This window comes from Peromyscus maniculatus, chromosome 10, assembly GCF_049852395.1.
Source record: "Peromyscus maniculatus bairdii isolate BWxNUB_F1_BW_parent chromosome 10, HU_Pman_BW_mat_3.1, whole genome shotgun sequence".
Taxonomy (NCBI): Eukaryota; Metazoa; Chordata; class Mammalia; order Rodentia; family Cricetidae; genus Peromyscus; species Peromyscus maniculatus.
The window spans coordinates 77,642,653-77,662,833 of NC_134861.1; the positions used below are offsets into that span (position 1 = coordinate 77,642,653).

Below are 20,181 nucleotides of genomic sequence, written 5' to 3' on the forward strand. Positions count from 1 at the left end.
GATTATTATTCACTTGTTTAAAAATGATATCATGTCATTTGCAAATGCATGGAAATAGAAAAAAATTCATCTGGAGTTAGGTAATTCAGACTAAAAATATAAATATGAAATATTTACTTATATAAGAATATTGGCCATTAAATAAATGATAACCGTCCTCTAACCCATAGACCCAGAATTGTTAGCTATAGAGGAAGGTACTAGGGAGACACATGGATCTCCCCGGGAAGAGCAAATAGATTTTGTGGGTAGACTTCAGGTGGATGGGGGATAGGTGAGGCAAAGAATGGGATGAGATGATCAGGTCGATAGGAGAGTGGAGAGATGGTTGAGGGAGAGAATGAAGGAGAGACAGCGGGAAGGGAGGGTAATTTGAAGTGTGGTATGGAAACATAGTGCAGTAGAAATTTTCTAACATATATGAAGGTGATCCTAATGAGGTTGCTTAACAATGGGGGATTTATGGAGTCACAACTGACCATCTCTTATCACCAAACAATGCCTCCAGTAGTGGGACTGGAGTGTGTTCAATTGCTTTGTTAACCAAGGAGGTCCCATGGAGATCTCCAAACGACCCAGGCTTTTATTGAGACAATGGGTTACTTTTCACATAATGGTAGTGAGGCCTCAATGCCAAAGATAACACCCATACAACTCATTAATATGGACAAGTAGTGCTGGTGATTTCAGGGAGTTCTTACTCCTGTGGGCTAGTGTCTTTGATCTGGGAAGGTACTCTGAAGGCTACTAAAGAAGAAATATAAACACCAAACCAGCCACAAAACCATCTGTCCTGTCTGCAAGATCTGCTGGAAAAAATGGTGGCAGAGAACTTGTGGGAGAAGCCAAATAATGTCTGATTTGATTCAAGGTCAACTTGACAAGACACAGCCCATACTCTATATAGTCAAAAGTAAAGCCAAACACACTGGTCTAAACAAATGTATCAATAAAATGGCTCCTAATGATATTTTGCTGTAGTCATAGATCAGTCAGTGCCTTATGCCTGTCATCATCAGAGAAGTTTCCTCTTGCAGCAGACAGAAGCAGAGACCAACAGCCAGATATTACTCAGAGAGAAAGAGTTGTTGAAACATACAGCTCTTAATGGGATTTCTCCATAAATCCCTCCCCCCAGAGTTCAGGGAACCCCACAGAAGAGGAGGCAGAAAGAGTGTAAGAGCCAGAGGAGATAGAGGACACCAGAACAACAAGGCTCCCTGAATCAACTAAGCAAGTTTCATATGAATTTGCACAGATGGTAGTTGCAAGCACAGCACCTACAAATGTCTACACCTTGTCCTCTGTGCATATATTAAAGCTTTCAGCTTAGTATTTTTATAGGACTTCTTAGTGTGTAAAAGGGTGGGTCTCAGATTCTTGTGCTGGCTCCTTTGGCTCTTTTCCTCGTCTGGTTATTGCTTTATTTATTGGTTATTGGTTATTGCCTTAACTTATCATATTTTATTTTGTCATGTTGGGTTGTTATCTTTTAGGAGCCCATTCCTTTCTGATGAGAGACAGAAAGAGTAGATTTGGAGGGATCGAGAGGTGAGAGGAACTGGGAGGAGTAGAGGGAGAGGAAACAATAATCAGAATATATTGTATGAAAAAGAATCTAATTTCAATAAAATGACAAATATTGAAAATGTAATAAAAATGAAAAAATCTTTAAAAAAACCTCCCCAGGTTAATAATTGAATTACTATGTGGTGTTATCTTATTTCTGTCTTGTTTTTCTCACATTGAAGTTCAGACAATAGCAATAGGTTGTCAGGAGTAAACATTACCATTTCTATGATATGTGTGAAATAAGAACTAATACTACCTAGAACTGTACACTTTCAGTTAGATTAAAATACCAATGGATGTCTTTCAAGTTAGTCAGTTATGATCATCCTCATATCCATCATGATTCGCTTTTGATTAAAATCTCCAGGAAAAGCCCCTGTCTGGGGCATTCAGATTTTAGAACTGAATCAGAAAAAAGAAAATGTAGAAAATGAATCTGATCCTGAAGCTTCTACATGATAGTTCACATAGCAAGAACTTGGATCAAAATAATTTATATAGGGTATCAGGAAGGATCATTCTTTTCATTAAAGTCAGATGGGAATGTAGCATTGGAGTAAGCCATGGGGAATATTTTAACAATAACACTATTTACTATATAATCAATAAGTTTTGAAGACATCAATATATATTTTGTTTAAAATAATATGTGTATATTCTTATTCTAAAGTTTTTTCTCAGCTACATTTAGATTAAAAGTAGAAAACAGAATAGTTGCAAATTTGATGATGACGCTTTCACAAGTCTGTATTCCAAATTGACAATGTAGTCACATAAAATTAGTGAATAATGAATTCTATCTTGAACTTTGTAAATGTCCTTACTGCATGAGAAATACAGATTCATAAAAACTCTAAGCTGTGAAAAGAGTATCTGTCAAATTCATGAATTTTAAGTGAAAATACAGTTATAGGTCATGTCTCTAGTGTTTTGTAAAATCTACTATTTAATATGAATGAAATAATGAGGACAGAAAATAGTCAACTGAGACACTCTGCAAGGTGTAGATGGAATTTGAGTCACCGCGACTCTCAGGATGTTTCAAATGAATTGTGGCAAATATGATTCTGAATAGCAAGGATATAAATAAATGCTCAAAGGCTTAAGAATTTGGAATCCTGATCTTAATTTTTATTGCATAAGCCTATAATTAGAAGTGCATGGTCCATACCTGTTGCTATTCAATGCCCTTGGGATCCTTTTTGTTGCTTTATTCTTACTATACAAGTGTATAGTGGGATATACTGAGAAATTTTAAATTGTATGTGGATGTAGTATGTTTTGACAGATCCATATATTCAGAATTATCTGAAGACAGATAATTTACCTTCTCATACTATTTTCATTTACCTATACTTATTTCATCTTGTATCTCACTAAGATTTTTGCCCTTGGCTTTAATTTTATTTTTCTCTCTCTTTTTAATTAAGAAAATTTTTTCATTCATTTTACACACCAATCAACGATCCCCCTCTTCTCTCCTCCCACCCCCCAGTGTCCCTCCCCAGCCCACACTCTACTCCCGCCCCCCAAGAAGGCAAGGCATCCCATGGGGAGGCACATCCAATAGAGGCAAGTCCAAGCCCTTCCCCCTACCTCAAGGCTTCAGGAGGTGTCCCATCATAGGTACTGGGTTCCAAAAAGCCCCCTCATGCACCAAGGATGGATTCTGATTCTACCGCCAGGGGGCCCCGAAGAAAATCAAGCTACACAATTGTCTCACCATGCAGAGGGCCTAGAATAGTGAAGAGGGTGCCTGAACTGAATTTGCTTGCTCCAGTCATCAAATCGGTAAATACCCTAACTGTCATCACAAAGCTTTTCTCCGATGACTGATGGAGGCAGATGCAGAGATCCTCAGGCAAACACCAGGGAGAGCTCCAGGAGTCCAGCTAGAGAGAGAGAGAGAGGAGGGATTCTATGAGCAAGTGCATCAGGATCATGATGGGGAAACCTGCAGAGATGACCAAACCAAACAAATGGGAACTCATGAAAATTTTATTTCTTTTACTTGGGTCAAAAAGTTTATCAAATATACTTAGTGTTTAGACACCTTCACAACACATCTGACTTGTTGCACTATAGTAATAATAGTCGTTTCATGCAGTTTTAAAATCAATTAATAACATAAAATGCTATTCATTTGAAAGTAGATAAGAGCAGAAGAAAATATCTATTGTTTCTCGGTGTATCTTGGCTTCTTTTGCTCTCTCTCTCTCTCTCTCTCTCTCTCTCTCTCTCTCTCTCTCTCTCTTTGTTATATGAATCTTAAATGGTCTTTTAATAAAAAACCCTGAAGCTAGATATTTGTGTAAATGCTGATAGATCAGAGAGACAAAGGAACAAGTCACTGCCACATCTTACCTCTAGGACTCCTCAGCCTGAAAAGCCTCCAGTTCCTGTCTCCTCAAACCTGATATACCTTTTTCCAGCCAGCCATCACTTCCTTCTCATAGCTGGGATTAAAGGCATATGTGCTTCCCAAGCAAAAGCATGAGATCTCAAATGCTGGGATTAAAGGTGTGTGCCACCACTGCCTGGCTCTGTTTCTCTCCTTGACTGAGTAAATCTGATGTAGTCCAGGGTGGCTTTGAACTCACAGAGATCCATATGGTTCTCTGCCTCCCAAGTGCTAGGATTTAAGGTGTGTGGCACCACTGTCTGGACACTATGTTTAATCTAGTGTCTTGTTCTGTCTTCTGATCTTCAGGCAAAGTTTATCAGGGTGTACAACATATCACTGCATTTCTTTTCCTTTCTTTCTTTCTTTCTTTCTTTCTTTCTTTCTTTCTTTCTTTCTTTCTTTCTTTCTTTCTTTCTTTTTTCTTTCATTCTTCTTTCTTTCTCTCTCTTTATTTCCAATTTTCTTTCTTCTTTCTTCCTCCTCTTCCTCTTCTTCTTATTGGGGGAGAGTTGCTGTTATCCATTTAAAAATACAATTAGAAAACATTTAAATACAAGGATGTAAGATCTCAAAATGTGGCAAAATCGTGACTCATGAGAGAAATGGTTATGTCTCCAGCAATCTATTTTTCCAAATAAAAATTGGTATACTTTTAAAACTTAACTAAAAGCAAAAATGATTTGCCGGTATTTTTTAAGCAAACTCTCAAGTTAAACATTTTGCTTTTAATAACATGATCATCATAAACCTATCATTGGTGAAATGCATCAAATTACTTGCCCATTAAAGAGGGACACCTACACCAGAAGACTTAGTTACTTATAACTTAAGAGATAGAATGATTCCGTAGCCAATGAGTACAGAAACTATAAGACAGGGCACAAAGGGACAAGAATAATATCTGTAGCTACTGAGAATATTTTTTCTCTTTCACCGTCCACTTTTAGTCTGATTTTCATTTTGAATATTCATATAGAAAAAGAGTTTAGTTTGATAATCTGTATGAATTAACATTTTCTGTTTTCTAAAATGCTTTTAAGAACTTTGAGTTTTGCTCACATTTTATTGATAAGAGGGTGATATTTTGGCTACAAGGTCATTTTCAAAGATAAATCCATCATCTTTTTATACTGCATCAAGATGATGTATTCTGATAGCAGGTTCAGTCATAGTTCAGTGGGTTTTGGTCACCATATAAACATGCATATAATATTGGAACAGACCATATCCTTTTTCTACAAAGACAATAAAGTAAACTGGTTAGAAATGCATTAGCTTTTGTTTAAAAACACATCCAAATGTGGAGCCAGAAAGATGGGCCAGGGATTAGTAGCAATTGCTGCTCTTGAAAAGGACCAGGGTTTATTCCCTAGCACCCATAATATATGACTCTCAATTTTATTTCTGGAAATCTGACGCCGTATGATGTTGGTAATGGACTACAATTATGCAGTTGATATACATGCATACATACAGATCTCACTCATAAAAATTAAAATTAAAATTAAAATTTGCTCTTTAAGAACAAATTTCTAAATTTCCTGTCTATATCAATTACATTATTTCCACCATCGTTTATCTTTTTTTTTTTTAAGATGAGATTTTACTTGGTAGTTGTAATGGCTATTATTAGTCACTAACTTAACTATATCTAGAATGAAATACAATCTAGAAGTGGAGGACACACATGGGAGAGATTTTCTGCTTGGTTTCAAATGAACAAAACCACTTCTAGTATGGAACTTTGAGGTAGGAAGATTTACATCTTTGATCTAGATCTTGAGGTGGAAAGGCACATACCTTTAATTGGCTTATACTTTCTGATGGAAATATATATATAATATATATAGTAGAAAATTATATATATATATAATTTTATATTTATATAATTTTATATTATATATATATATAATTTTATATATATATAATTTTATATTATATATATATATTATATATATATATTAGAAAAAGGAAGCTTTTGCTCTTTGCCTGCTTGCCCTAGCCTCGTTATCATGTTTATTCCCTCACTGGCATTAAAGCCTGCTTCTTCAAGATTCCAGCATATACAGAAGACCAGCAGAGACATCCAACCCTGTAGGACTAAGCAAGTCATAGATTCTTGAACTTTTGATTCACAGCTAGCCCTTTAGATTAGCTGGACTACATCCTGTAAGTCATTCCAATAAATCCCCTTTATAAGTGTCTATCTATCTATCTATCTATCTATCTATCTATCTATCTATCACATCTGTCTATCCATCTATCTATCATCTATTTATCATCTATCTATCTACCAATCTATTTAGATTTTGAAATGCTGAGATGTTTCTTCTTTTTTTTCCACTGCAGTATCTGATTATATTAATACCACACCATTCGTCAAAGATACTCTTACACAAATTTAAAACACAAGAGTTAACTTAATTTTCTGTATCACTGCCATTTAAAGCTTGATTTTTATAAAACATTAAAACAAGAGTTCTTTATTACAGAAATCACACAGTATCAATTGCTTTGCGAGTTCAAGGTATATACACTAAAATCAAACAATTAGCATGTATTTCAATATGGGGTCTATACAAAAAGAAAGGACAAATGGACCCAGTAAGGCAGTATTCATGACTCTCAGAACTAAACAAAGCTTCAGTTCCTTCTGCTGTATTTACATTCAGATGCTTCTCTATATCCTGGTCAAGATTCCCAAGCTAAACGGTTAAAGGATGTATTTAGCTTTCTAACAAAAGAATTTCTATCTACAGTGACCACTTTCAAAGGAATCCACTCCACAATGCTGACAAAATCTGTTGGTTCCCCTCACTAATGTGCAGCAATCTTGTTATGTTGACTCTGGCAAGTCCAGGAGGAACCCAAGAAATGGAACAACGAAGCACATTTATCGAAGTTGGATCCTGGCTTTCTTCACCTCTCTTCAGTCATTGACAGGGACTTTGTAGGCCACCATACTGTTCACTTTGTGGATGGTGGTCGTAAACGAGCAGAGACGGCCTTCTTCAGAATTGGTCATGAACTGGGGTCCTGATTCCTCCCATTTTTCAGGTACCACCAAATCTTTGTCAGTGTAAATCAGCAGATCAAATGAACAAGATACTTCCAGCAGTGGCAGAAAAGTCACAGGAGCTGTGATCTGCCTGATCACTGAACGGATTTCATCCTGAATGGAAGTGAATTTCATCATTTCTGTGACTTTTCTCTACAAACACCGTCCTCTTTCGCAGTCTTGCCACACTCAATATCAAACTGCCATCTTTCAAGGACCTCTCCACTTTCAATGTTTGAGATGACCACCACCAGTTTCTGCGCTGAGCACTTGTAGAGCCAGGCTTCTAGCTGCTCCACCACATTATTGCGATACTTTATGAGTTCGGGGTCAGTAGTTACAAGCAAGATGAGTCCGTATTTCTGCAAAGAGCGAGTGGGATGGCTCCCCCGGTGAGCCCCTTCTGTTCCAGGAAGCGGAAGCCCAAGCGCTGGGCAGCACAGCGTTCCCCACGGGAGGAATGAGCGGGAGACCCTGTGGTGGTTCCGCCCTAGTGCGCGTCCTAGGGCCCGGGCCAGGCCGCTCTCTCGAGATGTTTCTTACATACATACAAATGAACATTGCCATATGTTTCTTTTTAATCTTAACATGAGGTGGTACACTTGTTAGTAATTTGTGAGATAGCTTTATGACATTACAGAAGTAGAACCTTTCAAACACCTGTGTGACATTTATCGTGTCATCATTACTGCCATTGAGCAATGTATTGTACCTTTATTTTCCACTTTCTGTTTTGGTCTATGAATTCTGTCTTCATAATGTGTCTACATTTTGAATAACACTTTGATTATTAATTTGAAAAACTTGTATATTTATTATAATATCTATGTATGCACAGATGAAGTTAAGAAGCTACTATGGGGTTTCTAGCACAACTATTAGGGTGCTTGGCCATCCCATCACCAGAGTAGGTCAGTCCTGGCTGTCTCTCGACCATTGCCAGCAGTCTATTTTGGGGGTATCTTTGTGGATTTCTGTGGGCCTCCCTAGCACTTTGTTTCTTCCTTTACTCATGTGGTCTTCATTTACCATGGTCTCCTATCCCTTGTTCTCCCTCTCTGTTCTTGATCCAGCAGGGATCTCTCACTCTCACAGGCATTCTTTCCCTCGACCCTCGCCCTTCATTACTCCCACTCATGTCCAGATTGTTCATGTAGATCTCAGCCATTTCTCCATCCAAGGACTGAGGAACTGGATGCAGAGATCCATGGCTAGGCCACAGGTGGAGCTCCGGGAGTCTAATTAGCAAGAAAGAGGGGGGTTTATATTAGCGAGAATTGTTGAAACCAAGGTTGGAAAAGCACAGGGACAAATAGCCAAAAGAATGGAAACACATGAACTATGAACCAAAGGCTGAGGGGCCCCTAACTGGATCAGGCCCTCTGAATAGGTGAGACAGTTGATTAGCTTGATCTGTTTGGGAGGCATCTAGGCAGTGGTACCAGGTCCTGTGCTCATTGCATGAGTTGGCTGTTTGAAACCTGGGGCTTATGCAGGGACACTTGGCTCAGTCTGGCAGGAGGGGACTGGACCTGCCTGGACTGAGTCTATCAGGTCGATCTCAGTCCTCGGGGGAGGCTTTGCCCCGGAGTAAGTGGGAATGAGGGGTGTGGTGGGGGGAAGGGGAGGAGGGCGGGAGGGGGGAGAACAAAGGAATCCATGGCTGATATGTAGAACTGAATGGTACTGTAAAATAAAAGGAAAAAAAAAAAGAAGCTACTATGATCCACAGTTCATGAGTTACCACTAATTTGATTTGGTTGTCTCTGTACTTTTCTCCATCATGGTTTTGATGCCCTTTGCTCATAGAATCCCTCTTCTCTATCTTCCACTGGACTCCTCGAGCTTGGCCTGGTGCTTGGCTGTGGATCTCTGCATCTGCTTCCTTCAGTTACTGGATGAAGGCTCTATGATGACAGGGTGTTCACTAATCTGATTACCAGGGTAGGCTAGTTTAGGCACCCTCTCCTCTATTGCTAGTAGTCTAAGGTGGGGTCATCCCTGCTGGATCAAGAACAGATTCCTGGGAACTTTCCTAGCATCCAGTATCTCCCTATCCCTATGATGTCTCCCTCTATAATGGAATCTCTTTCATTGCTCTTCCACTCTGTCCATGTGCCAGCTCAATATTCCAGTTCCTTTGTGTCCTCATCCACCATTGTATAACCTCCATTGGACTAGGCCCTCTGCATAGGTGAGACTGTTATGTAGCTTGATCTGCATGAGGGTCCCCCTGACAATGGGATCATGACCCATCCTTAGGGCAGGAGCAGGCTTTTTGGAGCCCACTGCCTATGATGGGGCACCTTACACAGACTTGGTGCAGAGGAAGGTGCTTGGACCTGCCTCAACTGAGTGTATGAGTCTCTGCTGACAGCCTAGAGAAGGCATTGCCCTGGAGGAGGTGAGAATGGGCTGTAGGATGAAAGGAAGCTTGAGGGCAGGGGGAGGGAAGAGAGGGAATCTATGGTTGGTGTGTAAAATGAATAGAAAATTTCTTATTAATAAAAAATATTTAAAAAGAAGCTGCTGTAGTGGGTAGCCATTCCAGCTTTGATCTGGAAGTTCCAACCTCCATTGAGGCTTTGGTAACTGTCACGCCTACAAGGCTGGGCCAAGGGAGGACCCTAAAGAACCAAGATCTGGATGGGCCAGCTCTCTTGGTTCCTGGACCCTGAATGCTGGAGGCAGACCATGCAGAGTTTTCCAGAGAACACCGCCAGACTGTGCCACAACTTTTGCAGACACTGTAAACTATCCCTTCACTTGTAAGTTACCCCACAAAATAAACCTCCCTTTTAACTACGTGGAGTGGCCTTAAAAATTTCACCAATAAGCTACTATAAGAGAAAACTTCAAAGCTATATTTTTAAAATACCCTTAAACCTAAAAAATAGCAAGTAAAGAATTTGCTCATTTTGAATCATCTATAATTACAAAATACATTTTCTTTATAGTTTTTTTTCTCTTTACTGCTTCAAGGCCTAACCTAGGACAAACCACAGAATTTTATCCACATTTAAAAATATTTCTTGCTTTTTAAGATTAGTTTTTAAAAATATAGGGACAAGCCGGGCGGTGGTGGTGCACGCCTTTAATCCCAGGACTTGGGAGGCAGAGGCAGGTGGATCTCTGTGAGTTCGAGGCTAGCCTGGGCTACCAAGTGAGTTCCAGGAAAGGCGCAAAGCTACACAGAGAAACCCTGTCTCGAAAAAAACCAAAAAAAAAAAAAAATAAATAAAAAAATAAAAATATAGGGACAATAAAGCAGTTGAATAAGTCCAATTCCAAAAAATTATACATATTGATAAATTGACAGCTATAAAAATTCACGTAATCTGCATTTTGGTAAAAATGTGACTCAAATAAGTGACTATAAACCATTGTTACTTTCTTATGTGTACCGTTCAGATTACAAAATATGCTTCCACCTGTCAAGCTGTCCAGATTAAGTAATATATTTCAAATGATTAAATTTTAAACTTTTTATAAACAGGTAAATTAATTTATAATAAAATTACAATTGATTTATTATATGATAGCCCTTCTAATTTATGAAATCAGCATTTTTCTGCATTATTTTGTGTAATATGATATAATTTTGATTATTATACTGAATTTGAAATGTTTTTTTGTCACTAGTATTTTCCTTAAATTTGAAGCATTTATACTTGATACTAAAACCTACCCTATCCTTCTTCGAATTGTATATCTCAATTTCTATTAGATTTTACATTATATTTTTCTAAATCATTCTAAGACATATACTGAAATCTAAATACATTCTTCTAGTAAGAAAACTAGAAGATCTTTGATACATATTCTTCTAATATTTTTTGAAAGAAAATATCTTTTCTAAAACATTAAAATTGGAAATATTTAATTTTTCAGATTATCTTATAGATAATCCATATATTAGGTATATTTTAAAATCTTGATATTCTACAATATTTGGAAGAAAGAAGTTAGAGAAAGATCATCCTGTAGATGTTTCTGATCTTACCTGTTGAAAGTCAGATGCTGAAGACACTGTCTACAGGCCCATTGCACAGGGTGATATTGAGAGTTCAAGTGTGGATTTCCACGTTGTGGTGCCTGAAGAAAAGATTTATTGTGCATTAACACCGTAGTTTATCCATCTTTGGACTGTGGTTTAATGCTGACTTACAAGATATATTTATCATTAACAATGTTATTATTTTTGTGTGTGTGCATGATGTCTTTATTTGGACAAGTGCCAAGGCATGTATGTAGAATTGAGTAGTGATTTTTCTCCTACCAAACTGAAGATCTAACTCAGGTCCACAGCAAGCATTACTGAGCTATCTTGCCAGAACTTGTTGACTTTGGAACTTAATAGTTTTGCTGACATTCTAATCTTTTCAAGTTTTTTACTTGAAAAAACTTAAACGTCACAGGAGTAGGGGGTGATTACATAGGAAAAAGGATGGGAGAATAGTCAGAGAAGAAAATGCTTAGGGGAGATAGCTAATTCTGAGGATGTTCAAAGTAGCCACATGGAAGACTACTATTTTATAAATACATATATATTATAAATAAACATATGTGTGTGTGTGTGTGTGTGTGTGTATTCATAAGAATGAGTTTAAGCGTGATTCTACAACCAAAGCAATATTGCTGCCTCTCAGCAATAAAGTTAACATATAGAAAAACAAGTGATAGGTGAGGTTTTCAAGAAACCCTAACAATTCAAGCTATTGTTGTAATAATAATAAAGAGACCTATTTCTATCCAATAGAAATTGATTGTAGCACCCTCTTGTTGAAAAAAAAACATATTCTTTTTACAGGGCATAGAGAAATCAAACTGGTACTTCCCAGGGAGCCCTTTCCCTCATCACTAGCTTTCATAGCACTGGAAGGTACTATGAAGACTAATGTGGGGCCATGATTTTATGAACATACTGCTTTTTTATTAATTTACTTTTGACTTTTCTATGCCTGCCATATAGTAAGTTTTCTGGTTGCTGTAATTAACTTACTACTGCTTGTAGACTTCTATGGTTTTGTCACTAAAGTTTAAACTGATTTTCAATATCATTAATCAAGATGCCTTTGAGTATCTGTGGAATGATAGATAATAAGCAATGATAAGCTTTTATAACTCATATACATTTTCCACAGGTGCAATATTATTTTAATGAATTCTAGTGTGGAGCTTTTAAACCAAAAATATATTTAAGATCCAGATGTAAGCTTTCATGAGTACTGGGAAAAATAATAACTGCCCTTAACTTTGGCATTTAAAGGTTAATGAGCAGTGTTTATTACTTGCTTAGATTTACAGTTTAAAACATTACTCAAAGTTGAATTTGTACATCTGTTTCATACAAGATATTGAGGTGTTTATCATCCTTAATCAGCAGTATTTTCCCCAGTTCTTTTTACTAAATGTCTATGCTTCCTGATTCTGTACTATTCTATCATATTCATAGGAATTAAATAAGATAAATGGTCTCAGAACCTATAAATTAATCAGCAGAAGAAAAAGTATGTAAAATCATGGCAATCATTTGGAACACTAAAATTCACTAGCTTATGTCATTTTTTTTCAAAGCACATAGCACCGAGGACCAGACATGTTAAGCATCGTGGTGACAGTTACCTTGTAAATGCTAGATATTTTCAACCATGACTGCACTTCTCTGTTTGTAATTATTCATAAATAATTATTTTTGACAGATGGTATTTTCTATTATAAACTAGATTATAATGCTACTTAATCTCCCTAATATGACATTACTTATCTAAAGGTGATCCTAAAGGTGTTCCTAAAGGTGATATAAATAATTATAAAATGTATTTTAAAGGCTACATTATTATAGACTAAACAAAAACTCTTGAATTAGTAGGAAGACTTAGAAATGAAAAGGTTGATTTTAGATTGTCTTTCATGAAAATTTATATTAGTTCTGGGTAGGCAGAAAAGAAATCAGATTGTGAAGTTCAGAGCCATAAATGGGATATATATATATATTTCCCTCTCCCAGGGCTCAGGACAAATCAACACCGAATGATGAGAAAAGTTTTATGCTGTGGGATGTCACTGTGTATGTTGTGAATGTGTGTTGCTCTGATTGGTTGACAAATAAAATGCTGATTGGCCAGTAGCCAGGCAGGAAGTATAGTCGGGTGAGCAGACCAGGAGAATTCTGGGAAGAGGAAGGGCTGAGTCAGGAGTCACCAGCCAGACACAGAGGAAGCAAGATGACAAGGCAGAACTGAGAAAAGTTACCAAGCCACATGGTTAAACATAAATAATAATTATGGGTTAATTTAAGTGAAGGAGCTAGTCGGTAATAAGCCCAAGCTAATGGCCGAGCAGTTACAAATAATATTAAGCCTCTGTGTGATTATTTTATGAAAGGCTTCAGGAATATGAGTAGGAGATTTGTCCTGACCGTGGGCCAGATGAGACACAGGGAAACTTCTGACTACAGTTTTAAAGCAAAAGTCTGGGAAGATTGTTGTGACATAATATCTTCTAAACATGATAGGAACTGTTGTGAACATGAACTCATAACAACTCCATGTATCAGCAGAAGACTTCCACAAAATCTAGCCAATCAATACTCCAGTATGTCAGGATCGCCAATCTCTGGATTAAGGGCTATAGTCAGTTGCTGGTTGCTGGTAGGGACAGGTTATTTTCTTCAGTTTTGTGTATTAAGGTTCATTATCCTTGTGCTAGTAGATTTTGCCCCATATCTAGATGTTGTAGAATGTTATATTAATATGTGTTACATTTATTTATCCTGTGGAACATTTGTTTTGGTGACACAAAGATGTGTTGCATTTGTTTAACACTGTGAAGATGGAATACATTGCAAATCTAAAACACCTGATGGTCTAATAAAGATCTGCTGGGCCAATAGCGAGGTAGGAGAAAGAATAGGTGAGGCCGATAGGCAGAGAGAATACATAGAAGGAGAAATCATGGATGAGGAAGAAGAAGGAATGAGAGGAGGAGGATATTAAGGGCCAGCCACCTAGCCACACAGCCAACCATGGAGTAAGAGTGAAAGTAAGATATATGGAAGTAATAAAGGAAAAATCTCAGAGGCAACAGGTAGATTGGATAATTTTGGTAAGAAAAAAGCCATCTAAGGTTAGGCATTTATAACTAAGAATAAGCCTCCTTGTGTGATTTATTTGAGAGCTGGATAGAGGGCCCTTTAAAAGACTAAAGATCAAAAACATCAAAAGAGTAAATAACAAAACAACGAACAACATCAAGATACATTTGGATAGTAGTATTTGGTTATGTGTATGTGTGTATGTGTGTGTGTGTGTGTGTATGTGTGTGTGTGTGTATGTGTGTGTGTGTGTGTGTGTGTGTGTGTGTGTGTGTGTGTTTAAGGAAAGTAAAAAGTAAAAAGAAAAAGAAAAAAAGCATGAATTTAGGAGACAGATGTACAGAGCAGAGTCTGGGAGAAGTTGAAGAGTAGGTGGATACTGGTAAATATGATTGAAATGCATTGTATTCATGTTTGAAATTAAAATAATAAATTCAAGAATATGTTAAGAGCCTATAGTAATTGCATATCATGGTTAAATCAGTTATAATTAAATTATATAATATTATGCTAGTGAATTTAAAGCCACAAAGAACTGTTAAAGAACATAAGAATCACCAATAAGGGAAACTATAAAATTAAGTATTCAATCACTTGTAAAAATGATTGTGTAGTTCAAAAAGTCCATTTCTAGATCTGCCTCTACTAGAACACATAAGCTCATGTTGACACTCTCCTTCACAGATAATTCATACTGTATTTAGAACACGGGACATATCCATATGAAAAATCCATTGCTTTAGAAGGAAACAATGTAGTATACTATTTATTCATTTTATACATTTTGTATAATGCACAATCCATGTGGCACTGCATAGGTTTTAGTAAAACAACATACCAAATAAATATTATAATTTCATTACTAATGTTATATGTGCAAAATAACCAAGAATAATTTTCAAACAAAAGAATAAATGAGATTTCTTTTAGTTGTATTACTGAAGCAGAAACTGTTTTGTTAAAGAAGTTTATTAATATAGTTCTCTACTGAAACAGGTAAAAGCCAAAATATAAAAATATCCATTTTTAAAATTTCTAAAATCATTGACTTAATTTTCTAATCAAATTAAATTATAACAACCATTATAACAACCAGGCAAGGAAATATACTTGGTTTATTTGATAATATTTGTCTATCAGTAAATCATAGATAGTAAGCTTACTGTGTAAGTATGTGTTTGTGTGTTTCCATGTGTTTATCTACAGTGCTTTATACTGGTGTCACACAATGGATGATGTCCAACGCTTGAGGCTAGAGAGATGGCTCTTGGTTACAAGTACTTGCACTCTTGCAGAGAACCATGGTTCAGTGCTCAGCACCTGCATGGATGATCATAACCCTCAGCAACTTTTGTCTTGGGGGATCCATTGCACTCTCTCGTCATCAGACAGAACTTAGTGTCTGTGGTTCATATATGTACATGAAGCCCTAACACACATACACATAAAAAATAAAAATGGTGCCAGGCATGATGGATGACATATTTCTCTAAAGTAAGCAATTTGAAGCAAGAGGCAAATGGATCTCTGTAAGTTCAAGGCCTCTCTGTTTTACATCATGAGTTCCAGGTTAGCCAAGACTGCCGCAGCGAAATCACGTCTCTTAATCAATCAAGAGATAAATTAAAAAATAAATAAAATCCATACTACTTGTTATTGTATCTGCACATTAAATGATTTTGGGTTAAGTAAATCCCTTTTGCTTGAAACAAAGGCATTATTTTAAGCAACAAGATTCTAAATTTTAAATGTGATGTTAAGGCAATTTTTGTTTGCTTCAACTTTATGAAGAGCAACAAAGTCTAATGTAAAATTTCCATTGAATTATATTAAACACTCCAGTTCCCTCTATTATATCTGTCATGACTACAAATAGCATTTCAGGGATAAGGATAAACTGCAGTCACAGACATTGTCATACATCGAAAACATGCATTGTGTGGTTAGCATTTGGTAATATAATTTGAATTTTTATCTTATATTATGTGTTTGAAAGTTTTGCCTATGATTTGTGTACCTGGTGCCTTCAGTGACCAAAATGGGTAACTGGAGGCCATGAGACTGTGAGCTACCCTGTGGGATGTTGCGAATCCAATCCAGGCTCTTTAGGAAAGTAGCCAGTGTTCCTCAATGATTAGCCATCACTCCAGCCCCACTTCAGAATTTGATTTTAATGAGTCTGGAAACATCACAGCATTAATTTTCTCATAAATATAAATACAAAAAAATTAATATAAATATTCTTGCCACCTATACATTCACTTATTAATTACCTAAGGTCTTAGTTTAGGATTGTGATACCTTTTACATTAGATGTGAGTTAAACTTAACTTAGTTATAATAATCTTTGTCACTTTCTCAGTGGGAAATTTTTGTCTTCATGAAAAATGTCAGCAATGAATAATTACTAAGTTAATTTCTATCATCTGTTCTGAATTGGTGATAATTTCCATCATGTCAAATTTTCAGAAAGCAGATCTTATTAAACTAAAATAATTATGTAAGATAGATGCAAACTACAAGTTGTTATAGAACAAACTTCACACTTTCCTGAGAACCCATCTCTGAATAAAACAAACAAACAAAAAATAATAAAAGCATCCATGTAAGTTTTCATGAAATGATGTGACTATTAATGGATTCCATATATTTAGCCCAACCATTTGGCAAGTTTCTATGAAAAACAGAAGTACAAAATAATTTTATGAGTTTTCAAATGCCAGGAAAAAAATCTTTGAATATTATACACTTTTTTCACTTAAGTGTGTTAATGTCTGCCTTATTTATAATAGATAACATTGGATAAATGAGAGATCGTTTTTGATGGAAGACACTGTTAAGGTAGATTGAGGAAGCTACAGCTTCATTCTTTGTTCTGACATCTGGTTTATTTATTCAGCTACTAGTAAATTATGAAGGCTCCTTGTCACTAAACATTGTTCTTTTTAGTGTATTCTAGAAAAATAGGGGAACATTTTGTTTGTTTGTTCTACAAATCCTTGAAGTTGAACACTGATACTTCCTAGTTTTAAGAGTATAATGGCAGAACTCATATAGTTTTTATAGATTATAAGGCAGTTTCATCATCTTCAGGACACTCATTTTAATGCTTTGAATTTCTCAGTTCTGCATGTCTTAGGGATAAAGTTGAAATGCGTAAATAAATGAGGATCTTTAGCTTACTTTTAACTTCTTGTTATTATTTGTTTGTGCATGGGGAGGTATGATGTGGTCAGGGGAAATGTACACACCGTGGTATGTACTGGAATCACTGAATCAACTTTATGGGTTGATTCAGGCCTTCAACATTTCCATCGGCAGTGACTATCTCATTTATAAGAAAAGTGCCTTCTGCTGATCCACCTCACCTGCAACTTCTTAAAACTTTAGTGATTTCATGAATCAACAAACATACTCTAAAGAATAAAAACTCTACCCACATTTATAGTGATAAATTTTAGTTTAGGATAAAAACATTAACTACTAGTGTCAATTAATAAGACACAGTACTATTACTGTTGAATAAATTCTTACAGAACCAATTCCTACAATGAACATTATATTTAACTAAGGTGGTTATTATAGTTACGAATGTACACATATTCTTGCAATAATAATAAAAAAGAGGACATAAATTTAAATAAAAGCAGGGAAAGATATATGGAAAGTTTGCTGGGAGGAAATAGAAGGGAAAATGTAGTTAGTTGTATTACAGTATCAAAAAATGAATAGTATTTTTTCCTGTAGTAAGAGATAGTTTTACAGATTTAATAGTCACTTATTTTAAGGTAAATTCATCAGGCTGGAGGGATGGCTTAGCAGTTAAAAGCACTGGCTGTACTTCCAGATTGCCCTGGTTTATTTTACAACACCCAATGGGTTCTCATAAATATTTATAACACCTGTCTTAATTGATCCAACACCTTCTTCTGTCTTCCTTGGGTACCAAACATGCCATGGTGCATAGACCCATAGGCTGGTAATATATTCATTCACATACAGGTTTTAAAGGATAAATTCAGACAAACTGAGGATGATGATTTTCACAAAAAAATTTAGTTTTATAATTTTTTAAATACAAAAGTTAAATAACAAAAGAAGACTGTTATGTGATATTTTGATTGTGTTCTGACAAATAAAGTTTGCTTGGAGTCAAAGAGTAGAGCTAGTCACTAGGTAAACCTAAATTAACCATAGAGGTTTAAAAGACTGTAGAAAGAGAGGAGACAGAAGTAGTAAGATGGGGCAGAGAGAGGATCTCAGCTCTTTTGGACAGAGGAATGGTAGAGGTGGGAGGTGACTGGTGGCAGCTCCCTGCTTCTCTGATCTTTCAGGTTCTTACCCCAATAACTGACTCCTGATATTTTATTGATAATGATGAACTAGATTAACACTTCATCTGGCGTCCAACTTTTGGGGCAAACATTCACAAGACAGTCACTCACTTGCCTGTGGCTTTGCAGCCTCTGGCACCTGCCAGAGCTGCGCATGGGAGCTACACCTGCTGGAGTCACTGTGCAACCGGCTGGCATTTTTTTTCCTTCCTCTCACCTAGTCTGATGTTTTCCTGTTGCAGCCTCTCCACAACAGTCTCCCCAAGCCCTGAACTCCTCAGGCACCTGGGCTCTAAAGCCACTGGTGTTAGCCCCTCACCAAGGGCCAGATCTACCTTCAGGAAGCCCTGTTCTCTCACTTCCTGTGTATCACATGTGGTGCTTTTGCACATTCCTATGTCCACCTTTCAGATGGCTGGCTCTTTGACTCCATTTCCCTGTGGGCTGTTGGTTGTGGCATTTCCCTGGACTCCCTCCTCAGGCTGCTGCCACACTAAGGTAGCCACCTCAACATCTGCTTGGGCAACTGACACATACTCTCAGCTCACAGCTATGCACAATCAGTGGCAACTGTCCTCATCCAGGCTGTGCACTGCTTGAGTTCTCTGACCAGACCTACTGTGCATCAACAGACAGCCTTACACTTCACTGTCATCGTCAACAGATTTGTTGAGACAGCTTGGAATTCTTAAAGGGAGGAATTAGTTGAAAAGGAGAGAGAGAGTTTTTCCCATGTTAAAAAATGGGAGACAATGTTATCTTAGATGGAGTTAGGTCTGTGTCATTCCACAATGGATGGTTTCAAAATGGAACAATTAAATGAGGGGACATTAACTTATCTGAGATTATAATTGTAGTCATTATCAGTTTGGTAATTATTGTATTATTCCTAATAAAGTTGGTTAATATCAGTGCCAAATACTCGAAATTGACTGATAAGATACAAGTTTTAGAAAAGGTTACAAATGATAAGTTACAAGCCTTAGGAAAAAACTTATTAAAACAGATAATAGGGATATTCAAACATAAACAGAGAAATTTAAAGGAGAACCAACCTTATACCATTACATTATGAAATTAGAGAGGAAGGTTATAAAAAAAATCAGCCTTAATTTGTCTAGTCACCATACAGGAACAATTGCTAAATGACTTTATTCCCAAGGCTATGGGGCCCCTCAAACATACCAAGCTGCACAACTCTCTCCAATATGCAGAAGGCCTAGTCTGGTGCATACAGGCTCCATAGCTGTCAGTCTATAGTTTGTGAGTTCTCATGAACTTGTTTTCTTTGTCTCTATAGATTTCCCCATCATGATCTTGATCTCTTTGCTCATACAGTCTTCCTTGCCTCTCTTTGATTAGACTCCTGGAGCTTAGCCTGATGTTTGGCTGTGAATCTCTTCACCTACTTCCATTAGTTACTGGATGAAGGCCTTATGATGACAATTAGGGAATTCACCAATCTGATTACCAGGACAGGCTAGTTCAGGCACCCTCTCCATTATTGCCATTAGTCTATGCTAGGGTCATCCTTGTGGATTCCTGGGAATTTTCGTAGCATCAGATTTCTCCCTAATCCCATAATATCTCCCTCTATCAAGATATCTCTTTCATTGCTCTCCCACTCTGTCCCTCCACCAGCTTAACAATCCTGTTCCCTTATGTTCTCCTTCTCCATCTCCCCCTCAGTTGCCACCACTTGCCCACAGTTTACTCC

The 20,181-nt window shown here is 36.8% G+C and overlaps 1 pseudogene; it reads right to left on the minus strand.

Moving 5' to 3' along the window:
- Positions 1 to 6,301: 6,301 nt before the first annotated feature.
- Positions 6,302 to 18,856, minus strand: LOC102925918 (mitotic spindle assembly checkpoint protein MAD2A pseudogene; annotated as a pseudogene).
- Positions 18,857 to 20,181: the final 1,325 nt, after the last annotated feature.